Here is a 19,150-nt window from a genome sequence, read left to right on the forward strand (position 1 = left end):
AGATGGTAAATGGGGGTTGGTAGATGGTAGGTAAATGGTGGTTGAGAGATGATCTTAGCCATTGGATCAATTCAATTGTGACCGTTCATTTCACAATGGACTTGCATAAATAGGTGGTAGTGCTCATTTGTAAATCATCAAATTGAGAGCAATAAAAAATACTTTCCATCACTACTTCCTCTCTCTACGATTCTTGATCGTGTTCTTTAGTGTTCTTGAAGGTGTTCAAGGAAAGGTTGTATTAGCAACTTCTAAGTTTTCAGAAGTTGCTAGGCCACACATAAGGTATTCGAGGAACAACCAAGCGGTCCGTGACAAATGGGAGAAAAAAATATTCCACACTTATACCATATTATCACTTTTGTCTTGTATTTATCTCGCTAGGAAAAAATATCCCACATGTTTACAAAATTCCATTTGCCCTCGCATGACATCCACATCACGCGCAGTTACGCGTGTGATCACGCGCAGCCACGCACGGTCAAAGGATGGAAATAGCAACTTTTGCAAACGTGTGAGATATATTTTGTCAGCGAGATAAATACAAGACAAAAGTGATAATGGGTTATTCATGTGGGATATTTTGCAATTTTCCCTGACAAGTGGTATCAGAGCCTTGTTCGAGCCTAAGACAGTGAGGGATGGCGAGTGACGGTTCCAACTTGATGAATGTGAACGAGAGTAACGACGAGGGTGGCAATAAAGGAAAGCACTAACGGAGGAAAAACGTGGTGTCTCCGTTGATGTCGTAGCTGCATTGGAGTCAAGGATTGAATGAGTGAAATAATTCTTGGGTAGAAATTCCGAAAGGATCGACGAGGTCGATCAACGTCTCGATGAGGTCAAGAAAGAGTTGCGTAAAGAATTGGTGAAGTCTTTCGCGGAGTGAGTATACCAATGCCACAATGGGGTGGAGGAAGTGACTAGGTCACTTCATGCTGAGATGGTCAAACTCAAGAAGGAGATGGCAGCATGCCGTCTCAAGTTGGCCCGACGGGAGAAGGTAGTTGTGGTAGAGTTACCCGTGATGCAAACGGAGCTTGCAACACTTAGAGCGAAAATTACAGAATTGCAACACTTAGAGCGAAAATTACAGAATTGCAAGCTCATGGTCCGATTGGAGGAGTAGCGATGACACCTAGGGTGGAGGTGCCATGCCCGGAGTACTACTTGGGAGTTCGAAAAGGCTGGATAATTGGTATATTTATTTTTTATGTGAAACGTTACTTTTACGCTATAGGTGTTGTGGGGGATGCGGCCAAAGTACACACGACATTATTATTCTTAAAAGACTTGGCGCTCATTTGGTGGAGGCGTAGGAGCAAACTTGCCCAAGATGGTGAGACCATCACGACATGGAAAATGTTCAAGTCCAAACTCAAGGCGGAGTTTGAACCGATGAGGGCCGAAACCAAGGCAAGAGCCAAGATCAGTTGGTTAACACACCGGGAAGGACATTTGAAAGAATACCTTGATGAATATGCTAACTTACTACTCGAAATCCTGTCGATGATGCGATAAGAAGCATTATTTGGGTTTACCGAAGGATTGAGGTTGTGAATTAAGGAGCGGGTCATGGATAAGTACCCAGAAACTGTGAATGAAGCAATAAAATATGCTTCACGATTGATTGAGTTCCAACGGAGGGAACCGAACAAGAGAGACGACTGGTGGAGAATGATCTCAGACAAAAGTATGTGAGATGGGCTGAGATCCAATCCACGACCACCTAAGGCTACAATGAGGGATTTTTCCAAACTGAGACCGAGGTATGAGGATTGTTTTATTTGTCAATCAAAAGAACATTTTGCAAGGGATTGTCCAAACCGATCAAGTGTTTCCGCGGTGACCGAGAACAATAACCCGACGGAAGAACGAGTGGTGTACATGAAACGGAGGGTGATGGCAAAAAACATCAATGACGGATGTACATGAATGTCGAGATCAATGGACGCCCGTACTTGTGTTTACTTGACCCAAGGGTGAATGTGAATTACATGAGCAAAAAAATAGCTCACGAATTGGGTTTACAATGGGTGTCATCGGATGGCCGATTCAGAGTAAATAGTGCATGGATGCCTTTGACGAGAATGGAAAAAGATATGCCGATCCAAGTCGGAGATTGAAAATGTACGGTTAATTTCAATATTGCCCCTATTGATGATTATTTGGTGTTTTTTGGCATGAGATTCATTGAGCAAACCAAGTTAGCAATGCTACCGCACGAGGAAAAATACACTATCATAGAGGGAAGCATGTCGTGCAATATCACCGTGTACCGGGAGAAGGAGTTGATGCCAAAGCAACTCGAAAGAGGGTTGAGGAAAGAAGATCTGACATTTGCAGCTATCTTTTGCAACGAGGATCTCCCAGATGATGAGGTCAAGGAGGCCGTCGCGCCACCTAAAGAGTTTGAGGGTGTCCTCAAGGAAATCAAGGATGTGATTCAAAACGAGTTACCAAAGGGGTTACCACCTCGAAAAGCGGTTGACCCAGCCATCGACTTGGTGGAGGGTGCAAAGCCGTTATATCAACCACCATACCAGATGTCACCCAACGAAATGACCGAGTTAAGGAAACAATTGGGGAAACCTTTGGAAGCAAAGTTTGTTGTCCTGTCGAAGAGCCCTTTAGGTACACCGGTGCTTTTTCAACGGAAGAGAGATGAGAGTCTCCGTATAGGCAATAACTACAGGGCGTGGAATAAGTTGACGGCGAGAAACAAGTACCCGATATCGCTCATTGCCGACTTATTCGACCAATTGCAACCGGAGAATGTTCTATCAAAGTTTGACCTTTGGAAGGGTCATTATCAAGTTCAGATTCGGGAAGGCAACGAGCCAAAGATGGCGATCACCACAAGTCGGAGTATGGAAGACCATGTCCGACACTTGCAGAATGTGTTGTGAGCTCTATGAAAGGATCAACTATGTGTCTAAAAAGAGTTCAGGATGGCCAAGGTTGGACTCTTGGGCAATAGGAGAATTAAGATAGAGTCGGGAGAGATCAAGGCGATCGTAGAATAGGAGGCGCCCAAGTCACCTACGGAGAAAAACGAAAGTACCGGGAAGAGCCCGTTCGAGATCGTGCTTGGTTTCCAACCAACGACGCTGAAGGATTTGGTAAGGACGTACAAAGGACCAAGTCCACCGGTGTTCCACATTGCCAAGGTTGGCAGGATCGGGCAAAGGTGGCACGACATTATTTGGAGAAATCACAAAGACGGAAGTGGCCGGACTAAAAGCGGGTGTTTCGAAAATCCAAGAAAAGAGACTTATCGTGGGTAAAGTTCTACCAACATGGGCATGTACGGGGAGTGCCCCCAAGGGGTCAATAGATGATACGAAAGCCCATTCCCGATCGTGAAGAAAGTAGGCGAGGTGGCGTACAAGGTGGAGCTACCCGAGGGCTTGTCCCAACTTCATCCAGTGTTCTATGTTAGTATTCTCGAGCCTTACTACACGGATGATTGGGACCCAGGTCGGAATATATCGACAAGAGCACATCCAGGATGCGGACGGTATTTGACAAAGTAGCCGAAGAGATATTGGCGGATCGACCAGCGCATCACAAGAACCGTCCACCGTCAACGAAGTACTTGGTGAGATGGCGAGGCTTGCCCGAGGCCAAGACGAGTTGGGAACTGGCAGAGAAACTTTGGCAATTCGAGGACTTGGTGCATGAAGTTCAAGGCATTGAGAACAATGCCTTTATCAAGTGGGGGAGAATATCATGGACCGAATCCGTGACCGGAGATGACCGAGAGAATAAGGCAAAATCCAGAGGCTAGTCCGGAATCTTGTGGATAAAATTAGAACATATATGGAGTAGTTGGGAGTTGGTAGGAGGTAGATGGTAGATGGTAGTTGGGGATTGGTAGATGGTTGATGAAATATGGTAAGTGGAGTTTGAGAGATGATCTTAGCCATTAGATCGATTCGATCGTGACCGTTCATTTCACAATGGACTTATATAAATAGATGGTAGTGCTTATTTGTAAATTATTAAGTTGAGAACAATAACAAATATTTTTTCTCACTACTTCCTCTCTCTACGATTCTTGAGTGTTCTTGAAGATGTTCGAGGAGTTCGAGGAAAGATTGTATTAGCAGCTTCTAAGTGTTCGAAAGTTGTTAAACCGCACGGAAAGTGTTCGAAAAATAACCAAACAATCTAAAAGGTTTATCTTCTTTTCCAAAGTACCTTCAAGACAAGAAAAAAGTAATGGAAAAAAAAAAAAAAAAATCCTTTTGAATTATTTTTATTGATTCTTTCCAAAGCTTTCTAATGCACAAATCTCCTTTATGATGTACTATTAGTCAATAGCCTAGAATATTTCTCCGAAAGATATTCTTTTATTTTAAAAAATCTCTAATCTTCGACTAGAAAATGACATTACATCCAACAATAAAAAAAAATGTCGACACTATCCAAAATGCATTATTCAGAAAATTGAAAGGGAGAACCCAAAAAAAAAAAAAAGATAAAAGAACGAATAATAGTATATACTCTTTGAGTTTTTTTGCAAGATATGTGACATAAAACAATTGAGGCTAATATATATATATATATATATATATATATATTAATACTAATGAAAAGGACGATATAACCATTAAATTAATTCTCCTCTTTATTTTTTAAATGTCAATTAATTCAAATATTGCCGGAAATAAAAGAAAATTAAACATCAAAATGGATGCAATTATATAAATGGGAAAACATATAATAAAATTTTCAATAATATTAATTAAAAAGATGTATGTATAATATAAATATACTTTAATGTTAATTTTTAAAAATTTACCAATACAAAATTAAATATAAACTTACCTAAATAATCAAGTTCAACACGGGGTTTATTTCGTTGGGATTTGAAATTTATTTGGAATAGAGTGTATTTTGAATTTTAATTTAAATAATATTTTTATATAATATTTTATAAAAAATTATTATAATTTTTTTATTAACAATCGTGCATATTGAATTAATTATATTTTTTACGAACATACCAATTACCTTTATAATTAAACACTTTTATATATATATAAATACTAATTTTTAATATATAATATAATTTGTTATATATAAATATAAATATGAATTTCTAATATCTAATATATTAATACGAACCTTTTTAATCTTTGTTTTTGTTGTTTTGCAATAATTCAGTCCCCCAGTAAAAAAAAGAAAAAGTTGGAAAATAATATCATGTATCTTTTTTCGTCTTTTAGCTATTGTGGAGAAGATAGGCATCTTCTTTCGTCCTGTGGCCAAAGGAAGTGAATGAATCCGCTTGAGATCGATCAGAACTATCTGCAAAGTTATTCATAGTTTTCATAATTTTTTCACAAGTCTTCATTTTTATTCATTGATTTTATCAAAGTTTTTTCGCAATTGTTGTACATTGAAATGCTTTCGCACTCTCTTTCGTCTATCCATTTATCGTTTTTGCCGTTGCTCTCTAAGAGACTGTAACTGAAGTAAGGAGTTTTTGCAGATCTGTATGTATTAGTTATGTAATGATCCATCGTATGACTTATTAGTATTTTCTGTTGGTAAAATATCTCTAATTTAGATATTTTGGTGTAAGATTATATGAAGGGAAGAAACTAAGTTGCAGTGCTTTGAAAAAGAAGATTTGAGCTGTGGTGGACTGGATCTCTTCCATGGAGGCTTTCCTTGGTCCGATTTGAGATATTCTGAAATTCATATGTAGCTGCACAGGCAACACAATCAAAGACTTGGAAACAAATCTTGAAGCCTTAGAAAATGCAATGAAGCAACTGAACAATATTCGCGAATATGTGAAAAAAAGGCAGATGGTGCGCATTAATCAGGTCGATGGCTGGTTACAAAAGGTTGAGGCGACTCAAAAAAGTGTTGAGCAGAAGGCGAGACGAAGAAGGAATTGTTTTATGTGTTGTTGGTTGAGATATAATCTTTTTAAGGAAGTTGTTGTGAAGCACAAAGCTGTTGAGGAGCTAAAGAGGGAAAAAATGTTCGATACGGTAGGTGAGGTGTTGTTGTGTGGTGTAGCGGATGAGAGAGATCTTGGGCACACAGTAGGATTGGATTCACCTCTTGCACTAGTGAGTGGATGGATTGAGGATGATAATGTGAAGATCATCGGGATATATGGAATGGGTGGTGTCGGGAAGACAATGTTTTTGAAGAAGATTAACAATATTTTTGTAAGAATCACTCATGGCACTTTTTGTGGAGCAAGTTGGAAGAGACATTATAAGTTCTCATCCAAGTATTCGAAAGAGTGCTGAAATTATCGTAGAAGAATGCGATGGCTTACCACTTGCCTTAGTCATTGTGGGGAGCCATGGTTGGGAAAAGAAATCCTTGTGACAGTTAAGAAACTACTTAGAGATCTTTCGAGGATCACTGACGTAGAAAATCATGTTTATGATATTTTAAAGTTTAGCTAGGATAGCTTGTCCAGTGACACAGTAAGATTGTGTTTCTCCTATTGTTGCATATTCCAGAAATCAATATGGAAAATCTTTTAGATCACTAGATTGCAGAGGGGTTTCTAGAAGAATTTGGCAATTTACATGAAGCCTGTGACCAAGGTCGAGATAAAATTGAAGGTCTTAAAGCTGCAAGTCTTCTGGAGAGTAGTTTTATGGCGACAGTCAAAATGCACGATGTTATCCAAGACGTGGCTTTATGGATTTCTAATAGACTCGAAGAAAATACAAAGAGATATTTGGTTCTTGATTTGGTCAGGAGTGTGCTGAACTCAAGAACTCAACAAAATGAAGCAGTTGCTACTTGATTATACATCCGAGCTTGAAGTGATTCCACGACAGGTTATCATTTCGAGCTTTCCGTTGTTGCGCACACTTAGGTTGTATAATTTTCATAGATATTAATTGGATGTGGATGCAAAAGACAACATTTTAAGTGGAGGTATAGTAGACTTGTTAATTATTGTTGGAGGGCTTCCGGCACATTAGCAGCATATCTTTCACACTAATTAACTACTGAGTTGCTTACGGAAGCTTTATCTTAAAGAGTTGATTATCTTTTTTGCGCAGAGAGAATGGAGTTGGTAATGATAGAAGGTTGTGAGGTAGTCATTGATTCTAAATTACAACAAGATAGATATGGTGTTGACATTTAACTTTCAGTCTATATATACCACAAGGATGTTTCCATAACTTGATCATCATAAATATATTTTCTTGCGGCAACTTGTTGGACTTTTCGTGGTTTGTGTATGCTCCAATCTTTTAGTGTGTCAGTTTGCAGATCGATGGTCGAAATTGTTATGGGTACAACCAGGTAACGTGCAGAAGCATATTCGATCCAATTATGTTATTTTGCAGGCTTAAGGATATATATATAGTCCATAAAATCAAATCATGTAAAATGATACAAAATAGTTAGGTGGTTAGAATTAGTGGTCTGGCCTTGCCAGTCCAAGGGGAAATGGTTGTTAGGCTGTTAGAATTATATTAGTGATCTAGCCTTGCCAATCCAATGGGAAAGGACTGCTAGTAAAATTAGTAATTATGTGATATTTTATTCATAATATTATTAAGCATTACAGTCCTAAATCAGTGTTTTTTAAGATTTTTAAAGTACTTAAGAACATTGCAGTCTTGATTCGAGTTTTTTAGACATGCTTCTAATAAAATCAAGTTGACATCTTTGGAATAAACTGATGATTTCACATAATGACACTCTAGAATGAACATATTATAGACTTAACAAACTCATAATTGACTCATCTTGGACAAACTTATGGTTTATACATAAAATATAAACTAAATAGATTAAGACATACTGACTCTTAAAGATAATGACTTTGAAACACTCTAAAAGATTACTTACTATCTCATTCCTAGTTACTCAGACTTCATTACAATGTTTAATCTAGTTACTCAGACTTCATTTCTGAATCTAGTTACTCAGACTTCACTATAACGCTGAACACTTATGAATCTAGTTACTGTGAGACTTCACTAGAATGTTAAACACTTCTGAATTTAGTTACTTAGACTTCACTAGAATGTTGAGCACTTCTAGGCCTTCAAGAATTCTGGAATTCAGGAAAGAAGAAGGACTCTCTTGTTCGCACTTGTGCTCCCTCTTTTTTGATGGAGTGAAGATCCTTATATAGGAGGAGGCGGGGTCTTCGGGCAAATAAGGAGGGCCTGATGTGTAAATGTCACAAAGGTTTTATCCACTTGGTTATCATGACACTTGTGGAAAGCGGTGGTATTCTAGTTGGTCATCAATCCATAATTGATAAGTGGAATTTGTGATTTTTTCGGCCATCATTTTCTTTCTAGCTAGTGGAACCTGTCAGGGAGTACATATATAGATATGTATATATATGTATACATATAATATTTATGTGTAGATATGGATATATATGTATATAAAGTATGTGTACATATATGCGTAAAGTATTTATGTTTGTATATATGTACTAGATAGTAGTTATATATAGATAGGAATATGTAAATAGAGTATATGTAATATGGGTGCATATGTAGATATGTAGAGATGTATATTTATAGTAGTTATATGTATACGTGTAGCTAGATAAAGGATATGCATATGAGTAGATGGTTTATTTTTTAAGTCTTTTTTCCCTGGTATGTTAAAATTGTGTTACAATCGGCCTTTTGATGGTATCTTCTGTATTTTGTAGAATGTTGTCATCATTTTCGTTTTAGATTCCGCTATTACCAAACCATGTGTCATTGTTGGATTGGCTTATTGAATCGTCTGATCATAGTTGCTCTTGTATTATCGAATGGCTTTCTCTAGTGTTTTTGCGGCTGCGACGAAATAAGCAATATGGGATCTCTATTCTTGGAATTCGATTTGTGGAGTCGTTGGCTTTGTTGTAATCTGCTTTGGCGATTGTATTTTGGGCAATCCAATACTTGATTTGGTCTGACTGTATACTTTTGACAATTGAACATTTTCCCCACCATTTCACATTAAACCTTCGCCGCAATACCATGTGTTGATCACCATGAATTTCAATGATCCAAGAAAATATTTAGGGGGCATAAAACTTTATATAGAAGTTTGCTAGTGGGGTGAAATAGGTCTTTTCATGTTCATTCGGGCAATATTTGTTGGAGAAGATATTAAAAGATTCTTGGATGATGGGTGGAAGAGTTTCAGGGACAGGCCGAAAGTATTCCCACCAAGTAGACCACAGAGGGGAAGAAATTTATGTTAACTGTCCGATCAAAGTAAATGAGCCATGTGTGAGTTTTTTATTTGTTAGTGAGCCAGAAGGAGTTAAACCAGACTTGTTGGTATTAAAAGTAGTTGTAGTGTTTTGGTCCAAAAGGTAGGTTAGAGAACTTTTCTGCGAATGAAATAGGTTCAGTAAGTGATAAACCATACCAGTCTGACAGGGAGATTACTTGAAAAACTTTGCACTGGGAAAAAAGAATTTCAGAGGGGTTTGTGTTTGAAGTTTCATATTTACTGAAGGCAGAGGCAGTCTGTTCAAGGATTGATTGATAGTAGAAAGAATTTTTTCCATGGTCAAACATTTTGTAGAAGTTATTTTCTTCAAAAGTTCTTCAGCTGTTTCAAAAGGGCCGAGGGAATCAAACCTCTTTTCGATATTAATAATATTTTGGTAGTTAAATTTAAGGGACCATTCAATTCGAGGGGTTTGGGTGAGCCAGATTGTGGAAGTAGATGAAGAGGATTTTGTAAGATAGATGTTTTCAGAGGGTTTAGCTAAAATGGCAGCAACAATAATTTTTCTGAGAAGAGGAGGATTTTTAAACAAAAATTAGATTTTCAGGATACTATATAACGTAAGGCACTATTACATCAATTGAAAGATCTCTACAATTTGCCAGTAAATTTCCTGATAAAATTATTGACAAAAACCAATTACAAAGATTTTTAGGAAGCCTAAACTATGTCTTAGATTTATACTCTGATATAAACAGAAAAATCAAACTGCTTCACGATAGATTATAGAAGAATCCGACACCCTGGACAGATATACATACAACACTAATATAGGATATTAAAAGAAAAATTACTGAAATACCATGTATCCATCTAGCTGACCCAAACCTGCTAAAAATAGTTGAGACATATGCCTCTGACATTGGCTATGGAGGAATATTGAAACAACTATAAGAAAATAGGGAAGTCATTATTCAATTTACTTCTGCTCACTTGAATGATACACAAAAAAATTATTCTACTATCAAAAAAGAAATCCTAAGTAGTGTTCTTTTCATATCCAAATTTCAAAGTGATTTAATCAACAAAATTTTTTTCTTACGAGTAGATTATAAGAATGCAAAGAAATCCTACAGAAAGACGTTCAAAATCTTGCCTCCAAACAAATCTTTGCCCATTGGCGGGGTATACTAAGCATTTTTTACTTTGATATTGAATACATAAAAGGTGACACTAATTATATTCCTGATTTTTTAACCCGAGAAATTTTAGAGAATAAGACATATGCCGTTGAAACCAGTCAAGCTCCACATCAACCAAACACCCCTTAAACCCAAAGACGAACTTGAAGATACAAAAACTTCCAAGCCAACATCAATAAGATCAATGCAAAAATCCCTAAAACATATATTTGAAGATGGCGACCCAACAGTAGGAGCAACCAATTTCTAAAACGGTAACTTTCAATAATTTTTTACTCTCAGTGACGAGATTTTTGACTCGGACAAAAATCCTATCACGGCAAAGCAAAAAAATTTACAAACAAATTCCTCAGCCGAAACCCTTACAACAAGTTCCTGAATCACAATCCCAAAATCTCCGTAAATTCCAAGAAAATCTTTCTCTCCTCAGAAAACATATTGTTGTTGCCATTTTAGTTGAACCCTCTAAAAACATTTCTCTTACAAAATCCTCTTCACATAAATCCCTTAAACTGAATGGTCCCTTAAATCTAACTACCAAAATATTATTACTATCGAAAAGGGGTTTGATTCCCTCGACCCTTTTGAAACAACTGAAGAACTTTTTGGAGAAATAACTTCTACAAAATGTTTGACCATGGAAAAAATACTCTCTACTATCAATCAATCCTCGAACACAATGCCTCTGTCTTCATTAAATATGAAACTTCAAAAACAAACCCCTCCGAAATTCTTTACTCCTAGTGCAAAATTTTTCAAGTAATTTCCCCGTCAGACTGATACGCTTTACCATTTACTGAACCTATTCCATTTGCAGAAAAATTTTCTAACCTACCTTTTGGACCAAAACACTACAAACTACTTTGAATACCAACAAGTTTGGTTTAACTCCTTCTGGATCAATAACAAATGAAAAAAACCCACACATTGCTCATTTACTTCGACCGCACAACTAACATAAATTCCTTTCTCATCTGGTGGTTTACTTGGTGGGAATACTTTGGGTCTGTCCCTGAAATTCTTCCACCCATCATCAAGGAATCTTTTGATATCTTTTTTAGCAAATATTATCCCACTGAACATGAAAAGACCTATTTCACCCCACTAGCAAACTTTTGTACAAATTTTTATGCCCCCTGGATATTTTCTTGAACCCTTGAAATTCATGATGATCAAAACAAGGTGTTGCGGCGAAGGTTTACGTAAAATGGTGAGGAAAATGTTCAATTGTCAAAAGTATACAACCAGACCAAATTGATTATTGGATTGCGCAAGATACAAGCGCAAAACATATTACAGCAAAGACAATGAGTCCACAAATCAAATTCTAAGAACAGAGATCCCATATTGCTTCTCTCGTCGTAGCCGCAAAAGCACCAGATGAAGCCATTCGAAGAATACAAAAGCAACTATGCTCAGAAAATTCAACAAGCCAATCTAACAACGACACATGGTTCGGTAATAGCGGAATGTAAAAAACAAATTATGACAATATTCCACAAAAATACGGAAGATACCGTCAAAAGGCCAATTGTGCCACAATTTTAACATACCAGAAAAAAAGACTTAAGACAAAATAAAAAAAAAATCATCTACTCGTATGCATATCCCTACTATCTAGCTACACGTATACATGTAACTACTATAAATATACATCTCTACATATACGCACATATTACATATACCCTATTTACATATCTCTATCTATATACAACTACTATCTAGTAAATATATACAAACATAAATACTATACATATATATGTACACATACTTTATATACATATATATCCATATCTACACATAAATATTATGTGTATACATATATATACATATCTATATATATGTACTCCTTGACAGGTTCCACTAATCAGAAAGAGAATGATGGCCGACCAGATCACAAATTTTACATACCAATTATGGATTGATGGCCAACTAGACTACCACTGTTTTCCACAAGTGTCATGATAACCAAGTGGACAAAACCTTCATGAAATTTACACATTAGTTCCTCCTTATTTTCTCGAAGACCCTTGTCTCCTCTTATATAAGGATCTTCACTTCATCAAGAAAGGGGGAGCACAAGTGCGAGCAAGAGAGTCCTTCTTCCTTCCTGAATTCTAGAAGTATTGAAGGCCCAGAAGTGTTCAACATCCTAGTGAAGTCTGAGCAACTAGATTCAGAAGTTTTCAACGTTCTAGTGAAGTCTAAGTAACTAGATATAAAATTGTTCAACGTTATAGTGAAGTCTGAGTAAGTAGATTCAGAAGTGTTCAACACTCTAGTAAAGTCTGAGTAACTAGGTACGAGATAGTAAGTAATCTTTTAGAGTGTTCCAAAGTCATTATCTTTGAGATTCAGTATGTCTTAATCTATTTAGTTTATATTTTATGTATAAACCATAAATTTGTCCAAGATGAGTTAAGTCTAAGTTTGTTAAGTTTATAATCAGTTTATTCAAAAGATGTCAACCTGAGTTTATTAGAAGCATGTCTGAAAAGCTCGAATCAAGACTGCAATGTTTTAAATGCTTTAAGAACCTCAAGAAACACTTATTCAGGACTGTAATTCTGAATAATATTATGAATAAAATACTACATTATTACTAATGTTTACCAACAGCCTTTTTCCTTTGAACTGGCAAGGCCAAACCACTAATCTAATTATAACAGCCTAACAACCATTTTCCCTTGGACTGGAAAGGCCAGACCACTTATTCTAACAGCCTAACTATTTTGTATCCTTTTACATCCTTTGATTCTGTGGAAGTCTGAGTTTGTTAAGTCTATAATTTGTTCATTCAAAAGCGTCATTATGTGAAATCATCAGTTTATTCAAAATATATCAACCTGAGATTATTAGAAATATGTCTAAAAAGCTCGAACCAAGACTGCAATGTTCTTAAATAGTTTGAAAACCTCAAAAAATATTGATTCAGGACGGTAATGCTCAATTATAATATGAATAAAATACCACATATACTAATTTTACTAACAGCCTTTCCCCTTAGACTGGCAAGGCCAGACCACTAATCTAATTCTAACAGGCTAACTCTTTCCCTTTGGACTGGCAAGACCAGACCACTAATTCTAGCAGCCTAACTATTTTGTATCCTTTTACATCATTTGATTATGTGGACTCTTGGTATCAAGAATTTTATCAGGAAATTTACTGGCAAATTGAAGAGATCTTTTAATTGGTGTAATAGTGTCTTGTGTTATATAGTGTCCTGAAAATCTTACTTTTGTTAGAAAAAGACTTATTTTAAATTCAGAAATTACTAAACCATTTTTCTTTGTTATTGATAGAAAGGTACGAAGGTGTTTAAAATATTCTTCTATAATTTTTGAATAAATTAAGACATCATCAATATAGATAATACACAATTTACGAAAATCATTAAATATATCGGTTGACATCTTTTGAATAAGCTGATGATTTCACAGAACGACACTCTTGAATAAACAGATTATAGACTTAACAAACTCAGACTTGACTCATCTTGGACAAACTTATGGTTTATACATCAAATATAAACTAAATAGATTAAAAGATACTGACCCTCAAAGATAATAACTTTGGAACACTCTAAAAGAGTACTTACTATCTCGTACCTAGTTACTCAGACTTTATTAGAATATTGAACAATTCTGAATCTAGTTACTCAGACTTCAATAAACCGTTGAACACTTCTGAATCTAGTTACTCAGACTTCACTAGAAAATGAACACTTCTGAATCTAGTTATTCAGACTTCACTAGAATGTTGAACACTTCTAGGCCTTCAATACTTCTAGAATTCAGGAAGGAAGAATGACTCTCCTCTTCGCACTTGTGCTCTCCATTTCTTAATGAAGTGAAGATCCTTATATAAGAAGAGGCAGGGGTCTTCGGGCAAATAAGGAGGGACTAATGTGTAAATTTTATAAAGGTTTTGTCCACTTGGATATCATGATACTTGTGGAAAGCGGTGGTAGCCTAGTTGGACATAAATCCATAATTGGTAAGTAGAATTTGTGATCTTGTCGGCCATCATTCTTTTTCTAGCTAGCGGAACCTTTCAATGAGTAATATATATAAATATATATGTATATATATGCATATAATATTTATGTGTAGATATGGATATATATGTATATAAAATATGTGTACATATATGTGTATAGTATTTATATTTGTATATATGTACTAGAAAGTAGTTATATATAGATAGAGATATGTAAATAGAGTATTTGTAATATGTGTGTATATGTAGATATGTAGAGATGTATATTTATAGTAGTTATACATACGTGTAGCTAGATAGTAGGGATGTGCATATGAGTAGGTGAGTTTTTTTTTTATTATTTTGTTTGTCTTTTTTTTCCTGGTATGTTAAAATTGTGGTACAATTGGCCTTTTGATGTTATCTTCCGTATTTTGTGGAATATTGTTATCATTGTTTTTCTTACATTCTGCTATTACCAAATCATGTGTCGTTGGATAGGCTTGTTGAATCGTCTGAGCATAGTTACTCTTGTATTATTCGAATGGCTTCATCTGGTGTTTTTGCGACTGCGACGAAAGAAGCAATATGGGATCTTTTTTCTTGGAATTTGATTTGTGGAATCGTTAGCTTTGTTGTAATCTACTTTGAGCTTGTATCTTGGGCAATCCAATACTCGATTTGGTCTGGCTGTATACTTTTGACAATTGAACATTTTCCCAACCATTTCACGTTAAACCTTCGCCGCAACAGCTTGTTTTGATCACCATGAATTTCAAGGGTCCAAGAAAATATCCAAGGGGCATAAAATTTTTTACAGAAGTTTTCTAGTGGGGTGAAATAGGTCTTTTCATGTTCAGTCGGACAATATTTGTTGGAGAAGATATCAAAAGATTCTTGGATGATGGGTGGAAGAATTTCAGGGACATACCCAAAGTATTCCCACCAAGTAGACCACCAGATGGGGAAGATATCAAAAGAATTTCATGTTAAATCAGGCTTGTTGGTATTCAAAGTAGTTGTAGTGTTTTGGTCCAAAAGGTAGGTTAGAAAACTTTTCTGCGAAAGTTTGTATCCATGTCGTCCCTTGCCATTTCCATCTCTTGTCAAGATATCTGCATAAGCGTAAAACGATTGCGGCTTGATTGGACAAGTGGAGGAGGAGGAAAAGGTGGAGGAGGTTGTCCGAAGACAATCAAAAGAGAGAGTGAGAGGTGGGAATGGGATGATCAAATGCTCGAGCCTCACTTTCGACAATATTTTGAGCTTCGGTAAAAATATTGTGATATTATTATTATGTAGAATGTATTTTGATTCCATGTACGTGTGATTGTGTGTGGATATATCGTAATACAAGATGCTCCCTCCTATTATGCCACTTTTTTCACACTTAATCAGAAAATGTGTATGAGAAAGTTAATTGATGTAGAGTAAAAATATATTTATTTATTTGTGTTTCTTTTGATGGAGTTTGAAAGTTTTGATTTGGATGTGGTATTAGAATAACAAATGATGGGATGTTTTGTGTAAATAGCAGAATCCAAATCGTAAAAAATTGAAGTTTGAGTGCAAAGAAACACACCAAAATATGACAAATAGATACTAAATAATTTTGGGATAACTCATTTATGTAATTGTTTGTAATAATGCTAATTTTTTAAAAAATAATAATTTAAATTATTTATAGCAAGTTATTTTTATTTACTTACAATATAATTTTTTTTGAAAAAAATTGTGTTGGATTGGATTTACCCAAAAAAAAAATTTACTATTCACTAATTTTCTCTTAAAAATATCAAAAAAAAAAAAAACTCCTAGTTTTATTTTTTATATTATCTTAATAAATAATTTCACATGAAAAATATCATATCAATACATATTTATATATGAAAAATTGCGAAAAATATCTTCCATCTATACTCAATTATGTTTTTATTTATCTCACTAATGAAAATATATTCTACATATTTGCAAAAATCGTCATTTCTGCCATTTGCCACTAAAATTGAACAATTTGGATTCTTTATTTAGCTAAACAGGTCATTGAAGATCAACTTATATAAAAGAGTCACTTTGAGATCAATGAATAATACTTCAACATCAAATTTTAGTAACACAAACTAATTCTGTTAACGAAGTATCATATCAACAATAAACTAGAACTCTCCGATAACAAGGATATTATGTCACATATCAAATAATAGGACATTTTCCACACTTTCATATCAATGCATGACAATTCAACATCATGTTTTAGTAACACAAACCAATATTGGCTTATAACAAGGCTATTATGTCATATATAAAACAATAGAGCATTTTATATACAAATAAATACAATTCCGTAATGTACATTTCCAATTTTTTCCGAAATAACTTTTTTGAAGTATGAAATCCATGATGAAACGATTATCTATTTACCCCATATTGGACATGTATTTTGTACTTTATTGTAGTATAATTGACTGTTGAAAATTAAAAATAAAACCATGCCAATAAAAAAGAATATAATCTGTGTAATAAAATTTATAAATATATTAAACTAAATAATCCATACCGCCAATATACTTGGAAAGAAAAAAATAAACAAGTAATTTGATTCCTATATGTCTTCGCCCTTTCAAATTCTTGTCAGTTAAAAAAGTGAGCATAATAATCAATTGCAGTATCTATAATATATAGCCTTGGTGCTAAATTTTGTACATCTTCAATTCGCATGTAGCTATATCAATTAGACATAGTAATTTCACCATAAGTTTATATCTCAAATCCAACTCACTGCAGATTCCTCAATATTAGTGAGGTGACAAGTTTTTTCTACACTTTTCACGGCAGGATATATGGTGATCTAAATAATCTTGAAACAATAAATTGTCTTTGCTGCCTAATGTCAATTGGTGAATCAACACCCTACCGGAAAAAATAATAAGAATAAAAATAAATCTCATTACATTTAAAAAAACATATATATTATAAACATACTAAATCACATGCAATGTAGTCTTCTTCATTAAATTTTTTATTTTTAATTGAATTTTAAGTTGTCCTTCAGTCGCGCTAAATTGATCTAAAGGTAGCATCAACAAGATCTTATTGATATGCATGATATGTCTTTAGATATATATATATATATATATACTAAAAATTATTTGGAATCATATATAATGCATCACCTTTTCTTTTCCAATTGTTGGATCTATAATGTTTTTACCACCAGACGATTGACTCAACCCAGTAAAAATTTTAGTCCAGCAAAATTCTAAAAAATTAAAAATACATAATATCAAAAAATAATATTTAAGTAATAACAAATACAATATGAAATTTTATTTGTTCATTTACCATATTGTCCACATGAATCTTTATGTCATCGGTTGAAGATACTAACAATATTTTTCACAAGAAATCTACAAATCATATAGGCAATAACAATTTACATTATAACAAATGATCATTCTTAGATATGAAAGTTTAAAAAAACATAGTGCATACATTCACAATTAACAAAATCTCAACTCCACTCAATAACTTTTAATAATATAAACAAAAATAACATATCATTTTAACGAATTTCTTATGCCATATAACAAACGTATTATCCCATATAATAAATCTCAAAATATAATTAATAATAATATCAAGACTGATAAGCGATATCACATGTCATATAAAAAAATCTTATTGTGGGTTGAAGAATTGTCCGTGGATGTTGCCTCATCAATTGTAATTTCGCAAAGAATCTACAAATAAAATATTATCAATATATATAGATCATAAAAAATATTAAAAAAATAAATAATTTCATTCACTTTGAATTTTCGTGTCAACGTGATTATCTTCATGTTGGTTTTTCTTAGCCAATATTTTATTTACTAAACTATTAGCAACAAGATAAATAATCTATTGTCTTACAATCAAAAGTTTATCATTTAAGGGTGGTTCGATACAGAAAAATGAAATAGAGAAATATAAATATTCTCATTTTTCTTATTTGGTTGACACAAAAAATTGAAAGTTAGGAAATCATTTTTTATTTTTTAATTTCATTTATCTTCTATATGAAGAGAAATTAAGCGGAATGAAATATAGAGAGTTTAGTGTGTGTTTATTTATTTTATATTTTTACATTTGACTTTTACTATTATTATTTATCATTTTATAATTTTTATATTATTCAAATTTCATGAAATATCATATTTAAATTATTATTAAAATAAATTATCAAACTAAGAAAATACAATAATAATTTTTTTATCTAATTTATGAATTTAGAGTGATTGATTTATTCTTTTTATGCCTTTTTTTTTTCAACTGAAATTTATGATTTACTAAACAAAAAATCAATTTTCATTATCTACTCAATTATTCTTCTCCATAATTCTATTTCTCTAATGTTATTTATCTGCAATTACATCCAACTTTAAAATCAATAGTTCTTAAACTATTTTTTTTAGTCCCGTAACGGGACCCCCTTATCATTTTAGTCCCGTAAGTGGAGCATGTCGCAAACTTGTCTCATAAGTGAAAAATTTTCGTTGTTTAGTCTTCTGGCGCCGGAGACGCCCTCGTGGCTCGCCGGAAGTCACGTGTCCGCCAGGTGTCCCGCCAGGTCAGCGACACCTAGCGGACACGTAGATTGTATTTTATTTTATCATTTTTTTATTTTTTTTCAGTTGAACAAATAAAAAAATTAAAAATAAAAGAAAATAAAATTAAAAAAAAAATAAAATATTTTAAGAAATGAAAAAAAAAAAAGAAAGAAATTCCAAGTC

The sequence above is a fragment of the Andrographis paniculata genome, unplaced genomic scaffold, assembly GCF_009805555.1.
Source record: "Andrographis paniculata isolate CXL003 unplaced genomic scaffold, ASM980555v1 Contig74END, whole genome shotgun sequence".
Taxonomy (NCBI): domain Eukaryota; kingdom Viridiplantae; phylum Streptophyta; class Magnoliopsida; order Lamiales; family Acanthaceae; genus Andrographis; species Andrographis paniculata.